This window comes from Antechinus flavipes, chromosome 4 (genome assembly GCF_016432865.1).
Source record: "Antechinus flavipes isolate AdamAnt ecotype Samford, QLD, Australia chromosome 4, AdamAnt_v2, whole genome shotgun sequence".
NCBI lineage: Eukaryota > Metazoa > Chordata > Mammalia > Dasyuromorphia > Dasyuridae > Antechinus > Antechinus flavipes.
The window spans coordinates 11,972,363-11,993,179 of record NC_067401.1 but is presented as its reverse complement, the minus strand read 5'-3'; the positions used below and the strand labels follow the sequence as shown (position 1 = coordinate 11,993,179).

Here is a 20,817-nt window from a genome sequence, read left to right as displayed (position 1 = left end):
AGGATCTGGAGAATCGCTGATGATGGGGCTCCATTTTTATTCCTCTACCACTAGCACGGAGTTCTGCACACAGAATTCACTAGATCAATGTTTATTTGAATTACATTAAATTGAATTGAGCTCAGAGGATCATTCCGATTCCTGGGCTGAGATTTACAGGAAAGGGAAACCACAAAGAACAAGACTTCCTGGAGAGGACTGGCGGAATTGGAGGGGATTCGGGCCTGTTTCATCCAAGGGGTGGGGTTGGAAGAAGGCCCAATTCAATGCAATTGCTACCAGGTAGCAATTCCACAATAGATAAAGGCTCAAAGGACAGGAATAAGCCATTCTCAAAAGAATAACAACCTATTAATAAACATTTGAAAAGAATATTCCAAACCACTATCAATAGGAAGAATGTAAATCAAAACAACCTTGAATTTTTACCTCACTCCCAGCAAACTAGCAAAAAATGACAAGACAGAAGCCAAGATTGCAGGAAGATAGACATACTTGTGCATAGTTGGTGGAACTGCAAATCTGAGAACTATTTTGGAACCCAATTTGGTAGCAAGTAAATAAAGTATCTCTGGGGTCGCTATATACTCTTTGACCCAAAAATTCCATGACTAGGCTTGTAGCAGAGGAAGTCATTGATAAGTCTCCATATAGAGCAAGATAGTACAGCAGCACTTTCTGTCTTAATAAAGAATTGAAAACAAAGTCGTGGTCCATCAATGGCTAAGCAAACTGAATATTCCTGTGCTGTAAGAAATGATGATTGCAATGAGTACAGAGAACACTGGACAGAGCTATATGAACAGATGCAGACAGCAGTAAATTGAGCCAAGAAAACAATACACACAATGTAGCTGTACAATGTATAGATATAACAATCTACACAACAATGTAAATGAAAACACACAATGATTAATGTGAATGTTACAAAATTATGAAGAAATATGAGAAGACTCTCCCAACTCACTCCTTTGAGAAGGTAAAAGGTCCACAAATATTGCACATTGCTCATATTGTCAGACCTTTAATGTATTGATCAGTTTTTCCCCTTTGTTATATGAGATGGCTTTTTGGAGAGGCAAGGTAAAGAATATTATTATGCTGTTTAAAAAAAGGCATCAAGATAAATTTCTAATTATTTTTTGATGTTGTTACATTCTTAATAGCCTACTATGAACAAGGAGCAATGAGGATAAAAAAATAAAAAATCAATCAGTCCTTGATCTTGGAAAGTTCATCTACTACTGTGTACGTTCCAGGTTCCAGATTAAATAAAATGGAGGTGAGGCATTCACAGATGGAAAAGTCAAGGCAGGTTTCACTGCAAAGGGAGGATTGGAGCCATGGCTTAGAGAAAAGTGGTTTGTTTGAAGCTATCGTTTTGAGAAATCAGTAGGTTCACCTGAAAATATTATGAGTACAATGTGGGAGAATGTGCCTTAGGATTATGGGAGAATTCTCTGTCGCTACTATTCTTATTATGTTGCTTTAATAAATGCTACAGATTTGAGCTGTGTCAACTGGATAACTGGGATAGTCCTCTGGGCACAGTTCCATATTGCTCTCCAGAATGGTTGGATCAATTCACAATTCCACCAGCAATGTGTCAGCATCCCAATTTTCCCACATCCCCTTCAATATCTGTCATTATCTTTTCCTGTCATGTTAGCCAATCTGAGAAGTGTGTAGTGGTACCTAAAAGTTGTCTTAATTTTCATCAGTCATGTCTGACATATATTGGACTAGGGGAAGGGTGGGGGAAAAGGGGGGGGGGTTAGAATACAGGGTTTTGTAAGGGCTAATGTTGAAGAATTCTCCAGTTTTGAAAAATAAAAAGCTTTAATAAAAAATAAAAATAAAAAAAATTTATCAGAAAAAATTTCTTTAAAATACTTTCAAAAATTAATTTTTTTCCCTTCAAATACATCCAAGACAGGTTTTTTTTTTTTAATTTTAATTTTGAGTTCCAAATTCTCTCTCTCCTTCCCCTCACCAACTTGAGAAGGCAATTTGATACATATTAACACGTACAGTCAGTCAAAGCATATTTCTACACTAGCCATCTCCAGAATAAATTTCAGCTCCTTTGTCTGAAATTCAAGGCCCTTCAAAACATTCTATCATCTCCTATACTTGCAAGCTCTCTATTCTTGGACCAAGGAAAATCACTCTCTGTCCTTATCCCTACCCTGACTCTAACCCTAAACCCTAAATGCTGCCTGACTCTGTCTGTTGGAAACCCTAAACTTCTTCAAAGCTTAACTCAAATGCCAAGCTCTACCTGGGACTTTTCTGATCCCCCGAGCTGTCCTATCGCTGACAAATGATTTTTCCTTCATACATATGCTGTATTTACTTACATATTTCCCTTGATAGAAAGTAAACTCCTTGAGGGCAGCGTCTGCTTTGTTTTAGTTTCTATATTGCAGGCACAGTGTCTATAGGAAGCGCATAAAGAAGGTGTTTAAAACAGACACATAGATGACAAAGGAAAATAAGCACTGCCTTGGAGTCAGAGGACCTGGATTCAAATTCTGCCTCTTTGACCTTCCTATCTAAGTGTTCCTTGCAAATCAGTTAACTTCTCTTGGCCTTCTTCATCTAGAAAATAAAAAAAAAATTGGTCTCTGAGGCCCCATCCAGTGATAAATAAACCAAATCACTTCACCCTTCCTGGGCCTCAGTTTACCCTTGTGTTGCACTCATTGGTTTCTGAGGTCCTTCTGGCTTTAGATATATATGCCCATGTTCACCAGCATTTTGCCCCATGCCAGATCTCTTCCCTCATTACTTCTATTAATGTTCTTGCTTCCCACATCAAATCTCCATGCTTGGCTTTCTGGACAACTGTGCCAATTCTCCCTACTCTTCCTGGTCTAAGGGGCAAAGGGACAAGATAGAAATGGGTGCCAAAGGACCTTATGGAAGATCTTGTTGAGTTGGAAAATCCTCACTCTCTGAACATGTACAGTCTGTCTCTCAAGGTCTCTCACTCTCACTCCCCCACTCTTTTTCATTAGCCTCTTTCAGTCTTAGCTCCAGTTTACCCATCAGCCATAGTGCTAGAAGTGAACCATCCCAGGCAGCTTTAACACCATCTGGCCCTTTCCATGGACCCATGTGACCCTATCCTTCTTCTGAACAGTTTTCCATGATTTCCTGAATTTAGCCTTAAAGGGATCAATCATCCCAGTACCAACTGTACCGAAAAGCAAAGTTGTAATGGGCCAGAATTCTGGCCCTTAACAAGGTGTTAACTCAGTGGAATTGATAAGACAATGGTTATCTAGTTTAGTACGGTGATTGATAGTTCTCTCGTTCAGAACATGTACTTAGTACTTAATATAGTTCTACAAGGTTCACGCCTACAATGGCCTATAATAAAGCATATAAGCTGGGACAAACTCAGCCAGAGACATTTATTCCATCTCACACTATCGTGGTGGCTGGCCTGTGCTCCTGCATTTCCCCCACTGAAACCAAGTCCAAGTCAAGTCTGAAGAACTCCGGAAAACTAGCAGAGCCCCAGGCAAGGAGACTATAAAGATTTTTGGACTTTATCTCTGGCTGTTCTCGTGATGATTACTCTACTGAAATGAAGGCTGGTCCAAGACCTCCAGAAAGCTAAACCAGAACATTACAGAAAGTAATGAGCAAAAAGGAGAAAACACTTTATAAGTGAAATGTGGATACTAAGATAAAGAGGGAGAAATAGATTGCCTAAGTATATTTTGAGCCATATGGCCTAAATCACTCTCCATCCTTTCTTCCCTCCCAGAGGGCAAAACTAGAGACATTTTGACTGCATCCAAACAGCTGGTACTGGGCTGGATAAGTTCCACAGGGCAGGATGAACAAGTTCCCAAAGGACATAGCAGGCCCATCTGGGTGTATGCTCTTCTCTGGCACAAGTCAAAGTCTAGTTGTTTGTTCTGAACCGTCAGGAACCTTCTGGAACCCAAAGGTTGCTTGTCCTGAGCTTTGACTAGCCTTTGAATGCCTGGAGGATTTCTCCCACCCCCAAATCCTACAGCTCTACTAAAACATTTAAGTTTCAGGAACTGGACGACTACAGACACTGAACAAATGGTGCATTGCCCCAGCTTGGCAAACCTAGTCCCTTCAGCAATCGCCACAGAATCCCAGGGTTGGAAGGGACCTCAAAGGTCAGCTGGTCCAAAATCTGCCAGGAAAGGCATCATTTTACAGTACACTTGGCCTTTGAGTCTCTGTTTGCCTACCTCCAGGGAGGGAGGACTCTCTACTTCTCGGGTAACTCATTCTACTTGGTCAAACTTCTCTTACAATCAAACCCAAGTCTGCCTCTCTGTGATTCCTCTGCCCCTGCCTTCTTCTCTCCTCTAGGGCAAAACATAACAAAGCTAATTCTTCCAATAACAGCCCGCTTAGTTCTGCCTCAGTTTTCCTAAATATTCCCAGCTTTTACAGCTGATGATCAACAACTCTTCATCATCCTCAGGGGTTTCACCTACCCAGGCTCCTTTTTTTCCACTGTCTTTCCCAAAATGCAATGCCCAGAAGTGGACACAATGCTTGGCTCTGGTCTGGCAAAGGCACTAAGAGGGATCTCTCCTCTCCCACTCGAGAGCATTTGATTCGAGATCTTACACTGATCCAAACGCCTCCTTTTCTCCTCAGCCTGCACTTCTGATCTCATGTCTTTTCTTCTCCTCAGGACCTACTCCAGCTACCTCCTTCCCTTCCTTCCCTACACACCTGAGCCTCTTCCTTCATGAAGTTTTCCCTGATTTCTCCCAGTCACTAATGATCTTTCTATCCTTGCAATATTATCAGCACTTTGGACATCTCCAGCACCCTTGATAAATGTGATTTTTTTATGTCCCAGAGGCAAACTCATGTCCATTCTTCTCTGGGGCCGGCCAGTAAGGAAGAGCCCACTAACTCCTAACATAACCAGTCTATTTACACTGACCCTAAATACTCCTCTTTGTGACTTCCACCCTGTGCTCCCGGGACAAAAGAGCATCTGTGCAACCTGAGTGGTGTGTCATTGTGCATAGAAGTTGAAAACCTCGGTTCAAATCTCACCTGAGACATTCAGCTACTGTGAGATCGTGGGCAAGTCACTTCACCTGTCTGCCTCAGTTTCCTTAACAATGATTGGAGGATTGGATTGAACAAGATGGTTCCTGAGGCCCCTTCCAAATATAGCTCTGTGCTCCTCTACTCTCTTTTAGGTTCAATATATGAAAACATTTGCATGAGCCCTCTCTTCTCCCAGCTAAACATGTCTAGTGCCTCTCCCCAGACTTCCCACGACCCATGTTCCTTTATATGCTCCCTAGCTAGTTGAAGTATGGAATCCAGAAATGAATACAACACACCAGATTGGGGCTGACCAAGACACAGGTCAATAGGAAGTCCTCATTAATTCAATATTCTGGTTAATAAATAGCACATAGATCACAAAAAAGATGCTCAATTTGAAAAATTTAAGATAAACAAAAAACACTGAAAAAACTCTTGAGCATAACCAAAAATCACATGAGATATTCTGGTGCCCATAATGAATGGAAATGTGGCACTGCCACATTTGGCCAAAGCTAAGGACTTTTTCTTTTAGCTTTACTGGGGGCAAAACAACTGTAGAAGGGTAGAGCAATGTTCCCTTGGCTGGGAGCCATAAGCTCGCTCCTCAACTCTTCTAACAGAGTGAAAGTTGCCCTGTCATGACTGTACCAAGACTGGGAACAACTTGAGCTTGGGCATTTCAGACCGCCTAGGACTGGCGGCTGCCCATGAGCCACAATCAGGAGACAATTACACCCTAGATTGGACTCTCCCAAGAATTCTCATCCCTTTTATAGGGGGAGGCACTTCTCAGATGAGAACCCTGAAGCTCAAAAGGGACATAATGTACCCAGATATTGATCTCCAATGTTGCCTGGAAGTGATCTCAAATGCCTTTGCTATAGAGATTTTGTTTTGTTCTTCTCCCCCCATCTTCACCCCCTACCCCACACTCCAGAGTCCTCAAACACCATCGGTGGCTTTGTTGGATGTTTAAAGAACTTTACATTCTAGAAATTCTTCTGGATCGAACATAACCCATTCTTATTTCTTACATTAATGTCCTTTCTAGGTAATAGCCCTCTACCCTAGGGAACTGAATGATCTCCTTAATAAAGAAAAACTACTATCCAGAAACAACAGTGTCAGTGTCCGACAATATATTTATGATTTGGTCCCATTAGTTTCCCATCTCTTGGCAGGAGAGGTTCAGAGATCTAGATCTAGAGCAAAAGGGACTTCAAAGTCCATCTAGTCCAACTCCTTTGCTTCACTGAGAGGAAAGTGAAACCCTCAAATCAAGTCCTACTGATAACTAAGGTTTAGGTCCTCTGAGCCTACTGCTTCATTCTCTTTTATTATAATGTTCTTGATATGGTTTAAATGTGTTTCCTCTTTGTCAGTCAAAAATTCGAGTATTTGAAGAAATCTAGGGCCATCTTGATCAGCCCATTAAGCTCTAGGTGGAGCAAACCTATTCCTAACCTTTAAGGAATCTTTACCAGAACATCTTTGTTAGATGGCCATCTGGCCTCTCCAACTTCTTCCTGCCATCAGCTCTCATTCTGTATCACTGTAATTATGTAACAACTTTCTAGTTGCTTCTTTACAAATTTTTTTCCATAAGCTATTTATCAAATGTTGTCACACACAGATTATCTTCCATCCTTTTCATCAGGTGAAGTGACTTGCTCAGGGTCACACAGATAGGAAATGTCCAAGGCCAGATTTGAACTCAAAAAGATGAGTTTCTTGACCCCAGACACAACACTGTACACAGCAGCTGTCCCGCACTTGCTAGACTTACAATGTGGAGACTAGGAAAACCATGGTGGTACATTATGGGAAGGCCTTGGAAAGAATATCAGACTGAGGCCCACTGCCATTCACTAAATGGGGCCACTCACTTCCCTTTCTCTAAATCCAATCTCCCTGAGGCAGGCCTTATGGCTGCTCAGAATAGTTCCCTCCTGCCTGCCCCCCACAATGGCCTGACCTTGAAGCTATCACTCAATCTAACTGTTGCCTTTTCTAGCCAACTCTCAGCTACTCTTTTAGCCATTCTTTGAATCCATCCTGCACTTCCCCACCTGGATGTCTCTGCTTCTATAGTTCCCTCTCTTTTGAATGCTCTATCCTTTCATCTGCAACCATCCTTCAAGGCTCAGCTCTTCCATAGTTTTCTATGATTTTTCGATTGTGATATTACTCATTTGCTCTCCCCATATTGTATACTTAAAATTTAGATTCTACTTATCAACATTATATTATTATATTGCTACTATGTGACTAGCATTTTATACCTCTCCTTCCCTCACTTCTTGTGCTGAAAGAACCTGGGGAATAGAAATAAAGTGAGAGGCAAAGGCTATTAGAAACTTCTGTCATACTGGCAATAATTTCTGGGGCACAAATTAGTAATATCCCAACTTCTTGAACTCATGTAATCAATTTTGAACTCTGGATCCAATGTCAAAATTTTTTAAACAACAACTTCAACTAAGAAGTTTAAAAAACCGAACACTAGAATGCTACTCCAGCCTTGTCAATGTAGGCTATTTCATCATGTTGAAGTTGCCTAAACACTTAATAAGCACCTCCTATATCCCAGGTAGAAAAAAAAACAAAGATAAAAATGAAACAGTCTATAAAACTTTGTGGGGACAGGTAACTGAGAAAAGGAATGAATGAAGCTGAAAAAGTAGATGATGAAGATGGAGATGAAGTTGGTGGAGAAGAAAAGGGACAAAAGAGAAAACAAGAACCAGAAGAGAGGAGATGAAGACGACTAAATGGAATAACCTATTTTGAAAATTTCCTATTGTGATTTTACTGTTTTTGCCCATATCTTCTAGGATCTCTAGGGGCACAGATTCATTGGCCTAGGCAAATGTAAAACACCTCAAAGGCCCCCTAGTCCAAGCACCATGTTATGGAGATGAAGAAACAGCCAGGAGCAGAAGTAACTTACCCAAGATCACACAGGTATTAAGTACCTGCTGTAGGATTAGAACCCTATCCACAAGGTGATGGACAAGTGGTGGGCTTCAGTTTCCTCCTCTGTAAATAGGGGTTGGATTGAGGGTCTCTGGGGTCTCATTCAGCTTCATAACCAAGGCCCCATAATCTTTCTACTATGCTACACATAGCTCTCCGATTCTTTTGGGAACATCCAAGGATTTGGCCAAATCCAAGTAGAAGTGGGAAGGACCAATAAAGATTAAGTGGAGGAGCAAAGTGTCCTGTACCCCGCCTTCCTGGCTTTCCCCACTTGCTCTCTGAATCCTGAGGACTCAGCCATTAATGTCACTTGAAGTTTCGCCATCTCTTCCAGTCACACACCTGTCTCAATAGATCTTTGCATCATCCTCAGCACCAAGGACAGCGCTTGATGCCCAGCAAGGCAGCCTTTAAGCACTGAACTCAGTTGAACCTGGTTCAAAGGATGTAACCACAACAACAGCAGCTTGATATTCTGGGGCAGGTGCCCCAGAAGCAGGGGTAAAGGATGAGCTCTGCTTATTTGCGTGTCTTTCCTATATGAAGGAAAAACAATTTTGGTGTAAAAATAAATAAAAACTAAAAGGAAATAGGACAGCTTTTTAAAAACGGAGAGTCACCATCACTTTCGTACTAGAGATCAGATTTGCAGGTTTAAAAATATATAACTAGTTAAGAGTTCAGTTATATTGAAGAGACCAAAAGCTGAGGGAAAGCGTTCTCTGTAAATCCCAAATCCAAAGAGGACTCAAGCTCCTGCCAATTAGGGGAACATTTGTGAAGAGCCCGGTTCAATCCCCCCTACCCTCACCCAGTGGGACCACACAGCCATTCCAAAAAGGCAAAAGGCGGAGAGTGGGAGCTGCTGATAGAGATTAATTAAAAGCTGAACTTTGTACAATGTTCTCAAATTCACAAAGTGCTTTATGTATGTGATCTTCTTCCACCTTTGGAACAATAGAACATTGGGAATAATAGGTATTATTGTCCCTATTTCAGAGACTTGTGCTTCTTTGATTTTTGAACAGATTAAAACAACTATTTCTGTGCCTTGGAAAATGAAGAACATTTAGCACTGGAGCCGGCAGGAACCTCAAAGTCTACCCAAACCAACCCCCTTATTTAGCATTTGCCCAATGTCACCCCGACTGTGATGGAGCCATGATGAACTGGGGGGAGGCAGGAAGATTAATCAATCAGGAAAATGTCATAGTTAAGACTGTGGCAAAAAAAAAAAAAAGGGAACGAAACATAGGTTGGAGATGGATGGAAGGCCTAATCCAACACTTAGATTGTCAAAGGAAGTGCCAGATTGTCAGCAGGACAGACAGGGTCTCCCATAAGAGGGGAAATATTGATGTCAGGAGAAGTGGAGCTTGAGGTTCAGACATGCTCAGAGCTTGGGGCATAGGAACCTGGAGATGAAAGTCCTGTGGTCCAGGGCAGAAGCTGTTCTAAAGACCCCAGGATGGAGATGGAGGCTGGCTTCTGTGGGAAGGTAGCCATGAATGAGGATTGGGAGAGGGGAAGGGACAGTGTGAAAATCACTTCAACTCTCGGGGTCTGTTTCCCTAGAAATTCTGAATTCCACCTCTGAATCTTTGTTTCCCCAAGAAATTGATCCCTAATTTTTCATTGTTGACATAGTGGGGAGAAGAGAGGAGATGCACACTGGCTGCAGAAGTGCCAATACGATTTTTTTTTTGGCAAGAGGGAGGGTTGTTTCTGTTTCTAGGACTGGGAGTCCTAAGCTTGCTTTTAATACTCTTATTTCTGCTTTGCCTTCTTTTTCTGCTGACAGAGTTTTATTATCTTTCTGGTGATATTTTAATCAAGGAAATGCCCAGAAAGTGTGTACAAGAACACCATGAACTTGGGCAGAGCAGAGATTTTGCCCGGGGGAAATTAATCATTCTCTCTTGGATCAGATCATTGTCCTAGAATGTCCATTTCCCTTTGCACCAGAGAGAAATCGATACAAGTCACTAAATAATTCAGGGGAAGCTGGCTCAAGTTTCACTGGGAAAGAAAACTCCAGGCTGCGCATGGAACAGCGTTAATAGTCTCTGGTTTGTTTTTTTTTTTTTCCTAAAGGATTCTCCCAGTATTGTTGTTGTTCAATCTTCATTTTCTAAGAGGACTGTTCTAAAATGGGGATGAAAATGGTCATTTCCCAAACACTTCCTAAGCTTCTACCAGGAGAAGTTGTAAAGCAAGAACAATGACCCGCAGCAATCGGAGGCAGAGAGAGCCTCCTGGCTCATCTGGCCTCCAACCCCTCAGATGAAGGAAGTGGGACCTGAGAAGGGGAAGCGTCTGAGGAGTAAGAAACAGAGGCAGGATGGGAAACAATCAATAAGCATTTAGTCTGTGCCTTTGGCTTTGCAGGGGATGTGTTTGAGAGTCTTTTAAACGAGGGGGAGAGACAGAGAGAGAATGGAAAGGGGAGAGACAGAGACAGAGAGCTGGGAAAAGCCACCAGGGGGTGCTGCAGTGAACAGAATGCTGAGCCTGGAGTCAGGGGAAGCCGAGTTCAAATGCAGCCTCCGAATTTATTGGCTGTGTGATCCTGGGCAAGTCTGTGGGGGTCTGGGCAGCTCTTAGTCCAAGGAGGAGGGGGAGCCTTGGGCTTTCCATCATGGCAAGCCCTTGACGGCCAAGGTTATCGGAGCCTTGTCCTAGGAGCACAGAGTGAAGTGCAGCCCTCTTATGGGGAGGACTCGGGTGTCCAGGGAGTGACTCCGTGGTGGGGAGCCTCCAGGGTGGCAGATGGCCCTCCACTGTGCAGCTCTAGAGCCAGGGCCTCCTTCCACTCTCCTCCGCCGGGGAAGCAACAGAGCCAAGGTTGCCCAGTCCTTTGTCTCCCATGAGTTTATAGACAGACGACCTCAGAAGGAGCTCATTGCTGTGGCCCAAGGTGCAGTGGGGAGGGTGGATGGACAGACCGAAGTCCAAAGCCAGGCCCTGTCTGTTAGCAAAGCTCAGGCTCCTGTCCCATTTGATTTCCCCGACCAGCTGGCCCTGCTTCTCCCTCCCGGCTCCCTCAGCACCAGCGGTTCCCTGGCCTGGCAGCCATGGACTCTCCAGAGAGAGCTCCCGGGCCAGTCTCGTCCAGCACGGGCCTCCCTCCGGCTCGAAGCCTCGGGTCATTGTCCCTCTGCCCACTGGGCAGCCATGGGACAGGGCAAGTTCCCAGTGACTGAGCAGTTGCTCTCCACAACATTTAAAACACCTACTACGTGCTGTGCCGAGGATTCACACACAAAAAGGAAGCCCAGTCCCTGCCCCGAAGGAGGGAAGAGCCGAGTGTGACACAGAGAAGGAAGCACAGAATTATCTGAGGAGCAAAGACGCTTCCTACCTTCATGCGGTATATCCCCAGGTCGGTATTTCCGTCCCCAGAAGAGTTTAGCATCATCTGCAAAGATGGGGCGTTCACTGGCAGCTCCCGTCTTCCCGATTATCTGCAAACAGATCAGAACACGATCAGTGCGTGTGCAGCCCTGATCCTGGAGGAAGCAGGGCCCAGTGGGAGGGGACTCTGACCCTCTGAAGGGGCAGCTTGGCCGGGACCAGGGCTGTGTCCCCGAGGCCCTTCCCACTCGCTCGTCGCTCTGGCCAGACAGGAGCCCAATTAGAGACCGGCTCTTGGGGAGACTCGGGGAACCAGATTACAGCGGATGGCCCGAGGTCTGGGGACATGACCTGAATCCCACGGGGACTGTGAGTGGGGGAGAATGACAGCTGGTGTTTCCATAGCAACCAGGATTTGCAAATTGCTTTGTAGACAAAGACTCAGGAAATCCCTCCAACGGCCTTGAAGAGGCTGCCTCCATTACTGCCATTTACAAGTGAGGAAACTGAGGCTCAGAGAGAGTAAAGGGACTTGCTCATGCCCTGCTTAGTAGGACAGCTAGAGGGCACTGCCAGGCCGGGAGCCTCAGACTCTTCCTACCTGGGAAGCCCTCCGGAACCTCTGCCAAGAAAACCCCAAATGGGATCACAGAGAGGAGGACTCAAAAAGTGAGCGGGAACAAGGAGAGCTTTTTCATCAGCACAGTCCGAGTTCTCTTTACTCGAGAAGAAAGACCACTGGCTTTGGGATCCGGGGACCTGCGTCCAACTCCTCCGACCCGACGCTGGGCGACGTCCCCGCGCCTTTTTTGGCCCCATTTCCTTCTCTAGACCTCGGACCTTCTGTCCCGGGGGCAGGGGTGGTGGGGAGGCTGCCTATGGACAGAGATGTCCTGTGGGCTGCTGGCCCTTGGCTCCTGTCTTTTGCGCACTTAAGTTAAAGCTGATTTAAGTGACTTTTGTTCTAAGTTTGAGGCTTATGACTGACCTGACCTTCACTGACCTTCCTCATTTGAGGGTTGAGGGGAGATCAGCTGACCAGGCCAAAGGACCTGAAGCTCAGCTGGGGATCCCATTACCCAGGGGACCCCTCCCTCTCACTGCAGCACGTCCCTGGCTGCCTCTTGCACTTTTGTGATGCCTTTTCCCTTTCAAAATCCCCCCCCCCCCATTTTTCTCAGCTTGATTTCACAGATTTCAAGCCAGAAAGACCTTAAGAGACCCAACTCCTTATTATACAAGGGAGGAAATCGGAGTCGTTATAGGTGAAGGGACTTCCTTACAGTTGCACACGTATAGAGGCCAGGCTGGTACAGCACCGCAGCGCAGAGTGCTCCCCAGGGTAACCCCCAGCTTTTAAAGGATGCAGCTCTGCAGGTGGCTGGCTTTTTGGCCACTCAGGTTATTGCCATGTTGGATCACAGTACTGGAAAGCTCACTGAACCACGAGTAGCCAGAAGGTTGGGATAAAAGAAAGTGGGGGGAGGGAGGGAGGAAAGGAGTGGTGTAGACCATAACAGCAAATAAGCATTTTTATATGAAAAATAAAACAGAAAAATGGAAAGGAGTCTGTGGTAGAAGCTGTAATTTTTCTTCTGTACTGCTTGATTTTTTAAAAAGTCTATCTTACATTTCAAAGTTGGTCTCATTTTCCTTCAATTCATACTTCCAAGATGTTTTCTCATACTTTCTCATACCTTTCTTTAAGCAGACCTATTGATAATCCTCACTCCCTTCCCCTCCACCATTTCACCCAATTAAAAAACAAAACTCTCTTAATTACTGCGAACAATAAAGCAAAATAAATAGCTAATAGGATAATTCTTTACCTTAAGTCCATCACCTCTCCTCAGGAGATGGGATAGTTTACCTCTTTATTTGAATGAGAGGAGAAACCAACTCTCTGATGGGTGGTCACAAACCTGACTCGCTTTAGGTAGCTTTAGTGAAGCTACCTATGGAAATTAATCTTTTATCAAATTTAAGGTTTATGATGAACTTGACAAATATTTCATTTGATCCTGACAATAACTCTGGGAAGTAGGTGCTGTTATCATTTCCATTTGACAGATGAGGAAATTGAGGCAGAAATCAAGTGACTTAAGTTTGCATCACTCAGCTAATAAGGGTCTCAGACTGAATTGGAACTTGGGTCTCTTGCCTCCAGGTCTAGTGCTCTATCCACTGCGCTGTCTAGTTTCTGTATTTTACTGCTCATGGGATATGGAAAGAGTGCTGGATGTTTGATCAAAGATACCATGTTTGAACGAGTCCATTGCTAGTTTGGTTCCATTAGGGTGGGAAGTTGTTTTTCATTTTTTTCTTTGTATCCTCCAGTGCCAAACCCAGAGGCCTATACAATGACAAGAACTTCATAAATCATTCAACAAATCATTCAACTTTTTCACTTCCTACCTACAGAACCTTGGACAAGGCCTTTCCTCCCTGTCTGGGTCTCAGTTTCCTTATCTGTAATAAGAAGGATTCAGAGAATCCTTCACTGAGAAGAGAAACAATCCTCCAGAGAAGCCCTCTTCCACAAAAAGGAGGAAAGGGAGAATCACCACCCAGTAGCATAACATGGCTAAGATTGTTATCAGAGCTCCCTGTAATCTCAGAGAGGGGAAAGTGAGGCAGATGAGCAGCTTCACAGCACTTCATCGAAGTCATGGTCCTCTTGGAGAACGAAGGACAAACAAAAACAAACCCAAAGCGCTCTGATTCTCATGGATTGGCCACCAATAGGTCACAATCCAAGCCCCATTTGGTTATGGTTCGGGTCCAGATTGACTCAGGTTGAATGTAAATAGCAGTGATTTCTGCTTTAGCCAGAAACTCTGAGGATCTCCTCTCAGCTATTCATTTTTCAGATTGTTTTTTCTTTGGACTAGGTGAAAGAGGAGATTCTTTGCCTCAATTTCTACCAAGCCCTAATCACAGAATGGGTTCGAACTCAGTTTCCACCTTCGCTTAAAAAGACCAAGGTCTCCCATTTCAATCCTGGGCCATCTCCAGTCATCCCGATCTACATCTGACCATTGGAACCAAGTGGCGCTGGAGGGGAAAGTGAGGCCTTGCCCAGTCCTCCCTCACTTAAATCCAATTCACTTGCCCATCATGGCACCCCCTCCCTGATATCATGGGAAACTGAAGGACAAATAACAGCTGTTACCATTGCCATCTTCATCAGATTAGTGAGAGCATTTAAATCTTAGTCTATTTCTTAAACTATAACCAGGAGCACAGCAAAATAAAGAATAATCAAGCCCCCTTCTCCTTGGATTTATTTCTGTTCTCTCTAGCACCTTTCCAGTGCTAGAGATCTTATTTGGACATCAATTCATGCTAAAGGGTATCTTAAGACTAACAAGTAGAGGGCCCATTTCTTCTCTAAATAGAGAAACAGGTTTTAAACCTTTTGATTTCATTATTACATAAAAGCCTGGCTTGGCTTTTCTCCTCTGGGTAACTATCAGGCTAGATTTTTTAGCCCCCAGATTTATTTCTGAGCACATTTCTCCCATTCTGAGATGGGACAGCAACCACACAGATAAATGACAACAATTACCAAACCTTGACAATAATAGGAGACTTCTGGGGTAGGTTTGACCAGCTTGGGGAATTCTTCTACCTGTGCAAAATGGCAAACTTGGAACAAAGCAGTGGTTTCCAAAGTTGGAGCCGGAGCCCCTGGGGCTGTGATCCATGGAGTGTGTGAGGAACTAGAGTGAGAAAGTACATGAAAATCTTAACCCCCCTGCCATCATGAGGGCTCCTGCCCAATACAATCATAATCCAGCCTCATCGCCCAACCCTTTTCAAACCCACCCTTTCCTGTGCAAGTTCCTGTGTGTCTCTCTCAGGACAGTTATACCCTAATTACTACCTGAGTGCCAAAGCCATCAGATGTATAAATACCACCTGGCCTCCTCCCCCTTTCCCAGAATAGGTACCCCTATACTCCTAGACCATCTGCAGGCTACAGCAGGCTTCCAGGAACTGTGGGCTCTGAGCTCCACAGCAGTTTCTAGGCAGGAAGAATGTCCCCTACAGTTTTGGTGGAACAGAATGAGTCCCACCAGATTAATAAACAGGAACAAGATGGGATCTTCAATGCTAATCTCATTACACTGTCTTCTTCTCTGGGCTCCCTCCCCTCCCTTTCACTCTTGCCAGCTGGCTGAGGAGGGTACATTGTTCTCCCAGAAGCAGGTACTAGGAGTCACTCTCACCCCTCCCCATATACAAAGGGTTGTTTCCACATCTCCCTCCCTCTGACACCATCCTGGTGCAGATCCTCACCTCTTCACACTCACTTTTCCATCTGATCTTAAAACTGATCTGACCATGACACCCCCTCACTCAAAAAACTCCCCACTGAGGCAATTATTTCATTTCATCTTGTGCTTGTTGAGTTCATAATCTATGCTCAGTGGTCCATGGAAATGATTTGTGAGCAAGTAAATATTCACCTACTGGGGATCTCTGCTTAAGCCTTGTTTTACTGATTCTTGTCCCTGACTCAGAAATTCAAGTTCTGGAGAGTTGCCTGAAAGATTCAGTTAAGTTAAGGGACTTGCCCAAGTGTATGCAGTTAGTGGAAGAGGCAGGATTTGAACCCGGGCTTGCTATCCACTAGTCTCCTGCATAATGTGTAGTTTCTGTTGCCCTACCCCCACAGACACACTACATACAGCCATTGCTTCATTTTGTTAAATGAAGAGAGCTTGGGAATAAAAGCACCTTGGCCAAAGACACCCATTCCTTGGGTGCTGGCTCACTGCCCTCCCAGCTGTCTCAGGGTCCCAGCCACAGGCTACTAGGGCCCAAAGGAGCTGCAGAACAGGAGGGTGAATTGGGATGGAGGGATGAGGAGGACTTCCTGAGTGTTCCTAGAGGGAACTGCTTTGGGCCCCTGTCTTCTCTTTCTCAGATTAGGGTGGACACATTTTGTGTGCCCTTCCACACCTCTTCCATAGCCAGAATACTTTTTAATCTTTCACCTGGACTCCTGTAATAACGGACTATCTGGTCACCTGACTATGGGCAGAGCAGAGACGTGGTCTGGGCAGGGGGAACACTCTCTAGCTCCACATCCATGGCACTCCAAAGGATCCAAGTGGAAATATCGATATAAAAATGCTCCTCCATTTGACAGAGATGATTGGAGTTTCCAGATGAGCTTGCAAAATTGGCTGCTTTCTGTCCTGTGAGTCCATTTCCGCCTGACTATGTGATGCTTTTCATGGGCTCCTCTGCTTAGAGAGACCTCCCAGAACAATTGGACTGGCTGATAACAGACACAGGCCCATCAGAATTCCCAAGTTAAAATACCTCGCATCTTGGCAGAGGGAGAAGATTTCTGAAGCATTTTATTTATAGCCTTTGTTTTTATATCATGTTAATTTCTCAATGTGTTTCCTCCATTACCTCAAATAATTTTTGAAAAGAGGACAAAAAATAAGTCTAGCAAAATTCAAAATATATTAACCCAGTTCAGCAGAAGAGATAATGTCTATACCCACAATGCCCTCCCTCTGCAAAGAATGAACTCAGAGATCCAGCCCCATGTCTTTTCTTTGGGATAGATGGGTATAGAACCTCGACTAGCCCCAAAGGGTGCTGGGCCAGAAGCCCAAGAAATCACTCTCCCGACTTCCCATCCCAAAAGGATTTGATTCAGTTGATATTCTTAATAATATTTAATAATTACTTATAGATAATATCAACTGAATCAAGTACCTACTACATGCAAGGTACTGAGCTGGGCCTTCCGGACCCCAAAACAAGATACCCCTGCCCTCAAGGAATATATGTGCTATAGAGAAAGATAGTGTGCTCGCCAATAAGTAATTAAAGACTATGTATAAAATATGTTTCAAATTCGAGTTCCAGGTGGAGTGGGGCCTCCTTCGAGGAGAACACCGTACACAGTAACAGCAAGATTATGGGATGATCAACTGTGATGGACTTGGCTCTTCTCAGCAGTGCAATAATTTAAGACAATTCCAGTAGACTCGGGATGGAGGGTGCCATCCACATCCAGAGAACTATGGAGAAGGAAGAAAGGAAGAGAGGGAGAAAGAGAGAGAAAGGAAAAGCAAAAGCAAGGAAGGGAGAAAGGAAAGAAGGAAGGAAAGAGAGAGAGGAAAAGGAGAAAGAGAGGGAAAGAAGAAGGAAGAGAGGGAGAGAGAGGAAAGAAGAAATAAGTCTTTGTACTTGGCCAGAAGACAGCTGGATGGATTGAGGTGCATCCATTATATACCATGATCTTTGGGGTGAATGGCAGTGGAATTCTTGGGTCAGGATACCATTGAGACCCCAGGTAGCCAAGAGGTGAGAAAGCATTAAGTGTTGCAGTAGAGAGGGCCCTGGGGTCTGGAGTCAGGAAGACCCGAGTTCAAACCTGCTGCAGACACTTATAGCTCACCTAGCTTCTGCTCTGTAAAATGGGGTTTATTCCTTCCTCTCGAGGTTATTGTGAGGATCAAATGAGATAACAACTGTCAGGTGATTACCACAGTGCTATGTAAATGTTACCTGTTTTGATGCATTGTCTATAGTGATCTGGAAAGTTCACAGGGAGGTCTGGCCATGGATGGGAAACGTCCCCTAGATATTTATCTCTGCTCTCCTTTTTGAATGTTGGAGGCACTCGGGGCTCCCGCGGCTTGACTGATCTAAGATGAGTGTTGGGTCCCTTCCAAGTGATTGCTAGGATCTCTTTCTTCCATATGGTGTAATTCCCTTCTGTCTTTGACAGTTTTCTAGAAAAATATGCCCGGGTTTAGAGTGTTTCCGGGGAGATGCTGGCTGTGATGAGGTAACTCCCATTGTCCCTTTGGGGCATCGGTCTCTATAACAAATGGCCTGAACAGGCAAGACAAGGGCCTAAAGGAAGGTGGCTGCTGTGCGGGTGGAGAGAAGGGGACAAGAGCTGTTATGGGAGAGTGTGGTAAGGAGAACAACCCTGAAGTAGCGAACCAAACCCGGGAGACCAGAAGGATGGGGCACCCAATAAAAATGGGGAAAACCTTGGAAGAAGGGAGGGGCTGAGGGGAAAGATGATGACTTTGGAAATAGCCCACGAACGGTTGGTGGTAGGAACAGAGCTCAGGAGAGCACTTGGGGTTAGGAACATAGGTCTGGGGGTTTTCTCCACAGAGAAGATGACCACAGATCTACTTCAGGGAAGCTGCCCTAGCATGGGTTCCTGTACCTGCCTTCTCTAAAGACATGTGCAGGGACTTGCTCCTGATCACACTGATAGTAAGATTATGACTGGCTAAAGGCTCAAATGATAGCATTTTTTGACAGTAAAGTATGTATTAATTGATGTATATACATTGTTTTAGATATAACAGACTAATTTAAATAAAACTTTTATAGGCACCGGGAAACGCAAAATTTTGTGTGACCCACTTTACTGCAATAGTCACTTTATTGCAGTAGTCCGGGACTCACAATATCCCCGAGATACACCTCTACCTTTCCAGCTAATGGCTAATGGGTGAATTTGTTTTCCAGATTATGTGACAGGGAAGTATGGAGAGCTGTACTTATTTATTTTTGATTTGTTCATTGGAAGGGAGGGCAGGGGAAGAGACAGAGACAGGGCCCTTCTATGACCTGTTCTAACTGCCTCGTCTCCTGTCTGATTAGAATGGCTACCCGGAGATGAGCCCCATTATCTGTCCCTGTGTGTTCAGCTGTCGTTCAGTCTGTTTGTCCCCGGACAGTTTTGTGTACGTTTTTGCACGTGGCCATTGTCTCTCTCTCCACGGGATCCAAGGACTCTTTTGAAGGCTGCAGTGTCACGTCCCTGTGGGCCTTTGGGAAAGACCATGTGGCCCAGAGATGATGGCTAATGATGATGGGGGCTCTGCCCTCCTTCCTGGATGAGCCATGTGGCGCTCCACGGAGCAAACCACTGCCTCCTTGGATCCCAACCAATCAGGGCCATGTGTCTGGGTCCAGGCAGTAGGAGTAGGGGCTGGGCACATAGTTAATCGAGTTAGACTTTACCAAATATGGCAGATCTGGAGGCAGATGTCCTTCCTTGATTGCTCTAAGACCTTATGATTAGATTACGCTCATTCTCTTAAGGAAACAGGAATGTACCAGAGGCCACCAAGTAGTTTTCAAAGCACCAGCTCATTTATCCGCAGTTTAGTCCAGATTATTTCTCTCTTCCTATATTGTCTGCTCATTTCAGCTCCAGGGATCCGGATGCCAGTCCTCAGAACCCCGGACCTAGGCAGGCTTTTATGCTAAAAAGACCCAGGGACAACTCACAGCTCTCGGCTTTAGGCTCCCACAACTGCTGCTTAACAGCATTAGCATAAGTAGTTCAGCCAGAGGGGAATTGGACAGCAGCTGAGGCAGCCTAATCACCCCCCCTGGGGAAAGCCCGGGGAATTCGCTGACCAGCTGGAGAGAGCAATCGAATCTGGGCTAATGATAATTCTTCCTGTCTCGTATCTGGGGTCTGCTTTGAACACATGTGTGCAAACGCTGGGGCCGGCAAAGATCTCCAGGATCACTTGGCCCAGAATGGAAAGCATCCCCAAACAAGAGCCTGGCAGCTTCACTTTACTGAAGCTCAGTCTCGAGAAAACTGGGGACAACGGAACCTTTCCTGACAAGAGTCCCAGGCTCAGCGTCTTAGGTTCAAAACTGGCCCCTGGGAGCTGCTGGACAAGACAATTTCCCTATTTATCCACAAAATGATGGGCTCCTTGACTTCCAAGAGCCCTTACCCAAGTTTCCAATGTATTTCAAAGTCTTCCATGAACTATGTAATTAATGGCTGATTATTTCTTGAAGGCCCCCATTAATAATGCCAACAGCTGCCATATACAGTACAATTCTTGAGGTTTGCTAAGTGCTCACCATAGCTCGTTTTACTGGAGCCTCACAATAATCCGTGGCTTTTACCCTCCCCCTATATGCTATATGGCAGAAATGGACTGGACACACAACTACCACTGACCATGTAGCCACGTAGCCATTGGAAATAGGATCTGGATCCTGAGTGAGTTCAGCAGGCCGGTGCTTATCACAGGGATGGCACAGGCTGCTGTCCACCCATTCACTTGCAATATTTGCTCATATAAACAGAGTGAATGAGAAGATTCTATTAGTTGCTGGAGGCAAACAATTAAGTGATACCACTGTGAGGTATACACCCAAAGGAGGTCAAACTGACAGAGGGGAAGGTCCTTTCCACACCAAAATAGCTAGAGCAGCACTTTTGGGAGCAGCAACAAACTGGAAGTGGGCGCTCATGGACTGGTAAATGGCCAAAGTGTGGTATAAGAATATAATTATAATAATATAATAATATAGTGGGATATTCTTGTACTGAAAGAAGTGGAGGATATAAAAAATTCAGAGGGATCTGAAAAGAAT

At 44.7% G+C, this 20,817-nt stretch overlaps 1 protein-coding gene across 2 annotated transcripts in view; it reads right to left on the bottom strand.

The window, feature by feature from the left end:
* The window catches only part of MAP3K13 (mitogen-activated protein kinase kinase kinase 13), a 145,483-nt gene that overhangs the window by 21,939 nt on the left and 102,727 nt on the right, over positions 1-20,817 (bottom strand). For both annotated transcript variants that reach the window (XM_052000047.1, XM_052000048.1), the window contains one exon: positions 11,414-11,516. The gene's annotated coding sequence lies outside the window, so the exon portion shown is untranslated. The remainder of the gene's footprint in view (positions 1-11,413; positions 11,517-20,817) is intronic.